We start from the raw sequence: 6,522 nt of genomic DNA on the forward strand, positions 1-6,522 counted from the left end.
TTACAAGGTGTGCGTGGCAGGCGAGGACAGAGAGGGACTGTATGCAAATTGGGGGAATCAGAATGAGTGTGATGGAGGTGGAAGCTCTTCACTGAAGAGGGAACAAAAAGAGAAACGACCTTTCAAATGACAGGCCAGGTATTGTGCTGCTAAGCAATAAAATAGTCCGGAAATAAGCAAGCCACGCATTTGTGACGGTTATAATTAAATGCTATAGTGAGTTTGATTAAAGGCCGCAGTGTTGTGTATTTATTATCTGCTGGTGCAGTTCTCTTGTATTTCAACATGAAGTTTAAAGATTTAAATAAATGTCATATACGCTATAAACATGATTATAGGCTCCTTTAAACTTCATATCCGATTTTAAAGCAAAGGGTTTGTTTTGCCTTCCAGTCTGGGGAAAGCACAAAGGTCACCAGTCAATCCCAAAATACCAATAATCAGCAGGAGTTCGGGCTTTTACACGTGCGTTTTCCAAGCAGAGGTAAAAAATGATTAAAAAAAAAAAAAAAAGCCTGTGTTGCCATGTTGGGGTGTTGCAGTCTGAACTATTGCTTCTTTAAACACAAACACCTAAAATGAGGGGAAAACAAACAACTAAACATCAGAAAACTGTAGTGAGAAGGTTTCTGTTATTTTATATTATATGTTTTACCCCTTAGGTACACTTTTAATCTGAAAATATATTAAATGTTTCTGTCTGTAAAAACAACGAACTGTCCTACAGTGACCTGGTCTGCATTAGACACTCGTAATCAAAAAGAAGAAGAGGAATTATTTCTAATTATTTCAGCCATGTTTGTGAAACAAGGCTGCGTCGAGCCACGAAGCAAATCCCACTATTGATTTGATTCAGCCCACCTGAAGCTGGTGGAACCACTCGAGAGCCATAAGACTGATCTCTGTTCTTTCCTCGACGTCAAAAACAACATCTGAAGTCTTCAAAAGTATCTAAATGTTTTCACATCAATGTTTTATTATGCGGGAGATATGGTGCCATATAGTATTTTCCTTTATGGACCAGCCTCATCAGATGCTTGTCGTCATAAACGAGCCATTATGTCACTGTAAAGCGAAAGTAAACACAGAATTGGCTGCAGTATGAAAATGTGAATCTTATTAACTATTTTGTTAAATTCTGAGTCTTATTATATTTTCCTTTGCTGACAAGTAAAAGGGACAACGGGGTGACAGATCCTACAACTGAGTTCCAACTGTGTGGATCAAGGTCTTAAATTGTCACTTTGTTTGGGTCCTGGTCGCCACATATTTGCTTAAATCAAGGACGTTCTTTAAAAAAAAACGTCGCTTTGAACTGGAAAGGAGAAAAAAATGATCTCACCAGCTGTGGTAGCCTATTTTCTAACTTCGTTTAAGAAAAGTGAGATTGTAAGCTCCAGCGCGAATATCTTCACCATATGCATATTTTTGCAGAGCAATTCTAAACCGTTAAGGGGATAAATGCAAAAAGACAACGGAACCGTTGAAAGTGTTTCGTCTGAGTCGAGCTTGCCCTATGAGCCCTTTCCTGGAAAAAAAAAAAAAAAAGCGTCCTTGTTGTGCAGCTAACTCCGCCGTTCCACCTTAAAAAACTCTTCCGGTTTTCCAGACATCCCCTTTAAGAGAATTTTCCACTCGTCCCTGCGGCCAGCAGGGGGCGCTGTCAGACCGTACCATCTCCTCAGGCTGACTTTAACAGCGACAGACGCGGCGGGGGGAATCAAACATATTTTCTCTGTCCATTTGTTACACATAATACCGCAGATTTGGGTGATTTCGTTCCGTCTCTCCAATCAGGGACTCGCAGACGTCTTCACATCGTAAAGGAAAAACCCAAGTAAACATATGTGACGCACAGAAACACAAACGCATCTTATTTGGCATCCCCCCCTCCCCCACCACCACCAAAAAAAAAAACTAAACAGCGGGATTTTTATTGTTTTCTAATTCAACTGCATATATGAAAAAAAAACAGTCGTGGGAATGAAACCTCTATTTGACGCCCATATAGCAAAATACATTGGGATCATTCTATGATAATTAATTTATAAAATACATAATGCTTTATTTGGTGCGGGACCCCCGGAGCTCATTGAAGCACCCCTGTGTCCCCGGATCACACTTCAAGAGGCATGTTACAACCAGACCTTCAACATCAATACGCTGCGCTGTAGTCGTGACGGTGTGCGTAAAGCCCAACCCCAGGGCCCATGAGCTCGAATAACCTGCTTAATTCGTTGAGCGCGTGCTGTGTGTTCAACTTGTGCGCGCGAGGATGCAACTAACAAACGATTAAGTCAACGAAATCTTAAAAAAAAAAAAAGAAGCCGCAAGATGAGCGTAACGGGACTCCGTAACGGAGAGTCGTAGTATCGAGATGAAGCGTTATATAAACGCCTGTAGTCTGCGCCCCTACCAAGGACACCGAGCCCGCTGGAGAAAACAGCACAGCTGACTCCGGTAGACTGTGGAGTCGCTTGAGGTGGAGCGGTATTGAAAATAGATATAGTCATAAGCGTTTTGATATAACTCCAGGATGTATGGGGAGGGGGGGAATCATCCCATAAACTCAGCTAACTTTGTATCATATTAGCGCGTTTATGGGGTGATGTTACGAAATGAATAAAGAAGGGATGCATTGACATGTGGTATGAACATATGTGCTTTCAACTGAAGAGATGTAAAAAATAAAAAAAAATAAAAGAAGATGTGGATCATATTTAAATGTCCATATGATGATAAGCGAGTGGAGATCATCTGACCCCCATTTGTATTCGCCTCCACATCACAAACAGAGGAAAGTTCTCCTCATCTGAGAATAAAGTGACATTTGTCTACAAATTGATTGAACAATATAAGGCTACTTTAATTTGGAAGATGAATCGGCCTGATCTCACCAGACCCCTTCTCCCTCAACAATATTAAAAAATGATCCATATAGCAGCTCGAATATTCTTTTGAATAGATTACTGTTTTATAAAAGACAAAGTCTTATTGAAGCAGTGGTTTCTGAACATTTCCCAATATATTTTTAGTTTCTGAGAGCTAAAAAAAAAAAAAATGCAGGATACATGAAACCTTCTGACACAACAACACTGACTCTAAAGCAAGGATCAAACATTTTCATTAAGATAGATCATGTATGAATCGTGACAGATTGCTGAAGAAGGTTCAGGTGTGACCACAGAGGTCTCTTATTGAACAGCTTAAATGTGACTATACGTCTGTGATACAAGCACTTCATTTATCAGCTGTGTGTGACATGTGAAACTGATGCAGTCAAACATTTTGTATTTGGAAGAAGCCCAGAGAGGCAAACCGCTGCATTATGTTGCCAAAACACAAATGAAACATGATAAGCAGATTAGGCAGTCATGGCAGCGAGTTTCCACAGGAGAAGAGGAGACAACTCAATCCTCAACCAACATAATATATATATATATATTGTAGAAAACAGAGTGTTTCATTTGAAGAAAGAATAATTGGAATTGGCGGAAGAGGCAGGTTGTTTAAATCTATTTTTTGTTTCACACATATCGTTGTCTCATGTTTTGCCAGCCTGTTAAGCTTTATTCTATTGTACTCCCACAGACATGTTTTTCAGTACTAGCATTTATACAGTGTATTTCAAGCCAGTGTGTATTGTGGCTGTGCAGTTTGGGTATTTTTGTGTGATCTGCAGGATATATATTCCATCTGTCTAACCATAAAAGAACAGTTAAAAGCAAGCAACTAACTTATTGCTGACTAATGGAATACTTAAAGCATGTATTATCACACAAAATCCCGTGTCTCAATAATACGCGATCACGTGATGCTTTACGTCGATGCTTTGTGTTAATTAATGAGGCCTAACTCGCAGTTAAATCGTACATGAATTAACGCGTCATCCAATCAGCTGCGTTAAGTGGACCGAGGCTCCTCAGACCAGTGTGTCTAATGAGCCCCTCAAAGAGCGGAACACCACCTGATTCTCCTCCTGGAGCTGGTTGAAGGGACTTTGGTCTGCAGCGCCAGTGGGGTTGCTTGAGTTCCCGCGTGCCCCTTAACTCTCCGCATCGGGTCCTTGTTCAATGCATTCGCAAATTCATTTGCAGGCTGCTCAGCCACGAGTCCGTGACCGAGAAACGTGAAGGGTCATGACGGTGGGATGAACCAGAAGTAAGCTGCAGTCCTGGGATCATTTCTGAGAGAGGTCAAAGAAGAATGAATGTGACTGAAGAAAATATTTTAAAAAAATAACCAAAATACGCATGGTGACATACTGCATGATTTAGCAGTGACCTAAAGTTCATTAAGTAATGGATAATTAAACGATGCATTGCTGGGTCTATTAGAATGCATTTATTAGATCCTAAAGTGTTATTGAATCATAACTGCGGCAGCATAATGCAGTTTTAGTCCTGATTGGAGTTACTTCTCTGCTTAAACATATAAATGAAAGCATCCTTATTTGAAAGCTATTTGACGGCGCTCTCTTGCTGCTTCGCCCCCGGGGGATGAGAAGCAGCTCCGGGCTCAGATTACACTCCAAACAATCAGGCCAAATTATTAACGAGGATTCACTGTAACATGCAGATCTTATCAGAGCTGGGTCAACGGGAGCATTCTTCTGGGTTTGACAACGATGGCTGGAGAGAGAAAAACATATCAGAAAATGAGTTTAACCGGATATTATACAACTAATATAACAGCAAATCGTTGTGTCAAGCAAACAGATCAACGGACTAAAGGAACATCAGGAAATGAAATAAGCAAAAATAACATTTCAACATTTCATATCAGAATAGTATTCTGTTGATGCATAAGATTTTTTTTTTAATCCACAAAACTATTAAAATGACAAACAGCACTGTAAGTATCTGTAAGAGTGAGACAAAAACAGAATATACCCATTGAGAACATCACTTTATCTCTCTTAATGCAAATATATATATAAAACTGAAGGCAGAAATAACAGTATGATCATTTTAAACTCACTATTAAACATAACAGCCACATTTTAAATCAATATAGCAAAACCATACAGCATGATAAAGACTATCACTAGAGATATTCCTAAATTATTTTTAAAGGACAGTTCCACTGATTTTTCATTCAAACTTAAATGCACTTAATGAGATCCGGCCTAAATAAGGAGTTGGTTACAATAATACTGGCTTTCCCCTTTTGTCAACATCCTGAATACCAGATATAAAGAAGTGAGTGAAAAAAGTTGGCTGAAACCTTATCTGGCAAAGGCCCAGACAACCCCCCCCCCCCCCCCAAAAAAAAGTGTCCAATTATGACTCCCATCCATCTAATTTAAGAAACTTCACTTGAAGAGCAGAAGAAAGGAAACTCATCCGCTCAAATCTGGTTTTGACACATAGCCTCTACTGCCTGCGTGCCCTGCAGCAAGGCAATATGCTGCGTTCTTTATCTGTCTGACGTCTGACATATAGCCCTAACTGAGGTGAGAGTATCTGTCGATTTAGGCAAAGGGGCAATGACACTGACATCAATAATCAACAAGCTGTGGCCTGAATGCATGCGGGCCACATAGAAATACATCTCATTTGGCATTTTGGTCATATTACAATGATTATTTCTGTTTTGTATATTAATAATGCAAATCACATATATTTTTTTATTTGTTCCTTTATCAGCAGTGGAGGAGGTTCTCTGTTGTGTGTGTGTGTGTGTGTGTGTGTGTGTGTGTGTGTGTGTGTGTGTCTGTGTCTGTGTGTGTGTGTCTGTGTGTGTGTGTTTGTGGCTTTTATCCCCAATCCAGCCTGGGCTCCTTGTCCTAACTCCCTGGTATGAGGGGTCAAAGGTCACCGCTGCTTGTGGCCGTGTTCCAATCCCCCAATAGTGTGTAATGTTCTCAACTGATCTGTGGTTTTATAAAAGGAACCAGTGTCCAGATATTAGTTTTCAAGCCCGTGGAACATTTCAATCATCTGGTATAAAGGGTAAACACACAGGAGCTTTAAGTTGTCATCTAATCTTGTGCTCTGTGAAATTGCATACATTTATTTTATAGCTGCTTCTTTCAAATATATCCAAATAGACAGCAAAATATGCATTTAAAATGGTGACATGGTTAATGGAGTTTAAATCCTGGGACAGTCATTTTTGTCCACTTTTAATGGAAACACAAAATACCTTTTGGTAGAAAGTTGTGCAACATCTTTTAGGTCAACCTCTAAAAAATGTAGCCGGTAAAACCAGTGAGATGAACCATTTTAGAGAAAATATATTGTGAAAGATTGATGGGTTGTTGCATAAATAACATAAAGTTGTAAATTAATGTGAAGATGTATCTTCAAAAAAAGGAATGTGCCCTTGTCGAAAAACAAGGTATTTCTACCGAATAGAATAAAACAAAGAAACCACGATGAGATTTACGTGTGTGAAGGAGGGGTTCAGTTTTAAGGCAAATTATTTATTGTTTCTAATACAAAAACTCCAACAAAAGGCATTTCTTAATAGTCTCCTCAATTCATTTGTCCTTGCCAAAGAGCAGTTGGATTTGTATGC

Source organism: Anarhichas minor, unplaced genomic scaffold (genome assembly GCF_050575085.1).
Source record: "Anarhichas minor isolate MPS153535 unplaced genomic scaffold, ASM5057508v1 ptg000074l, whole genome shotgun sequence".
Taxonomy (NCBI): Eukaryota; Metazoa; Chordata; class Actinopteri; order Perciformes; family Anarhichadidae; genus Anarhichas; species Anarhichas minor.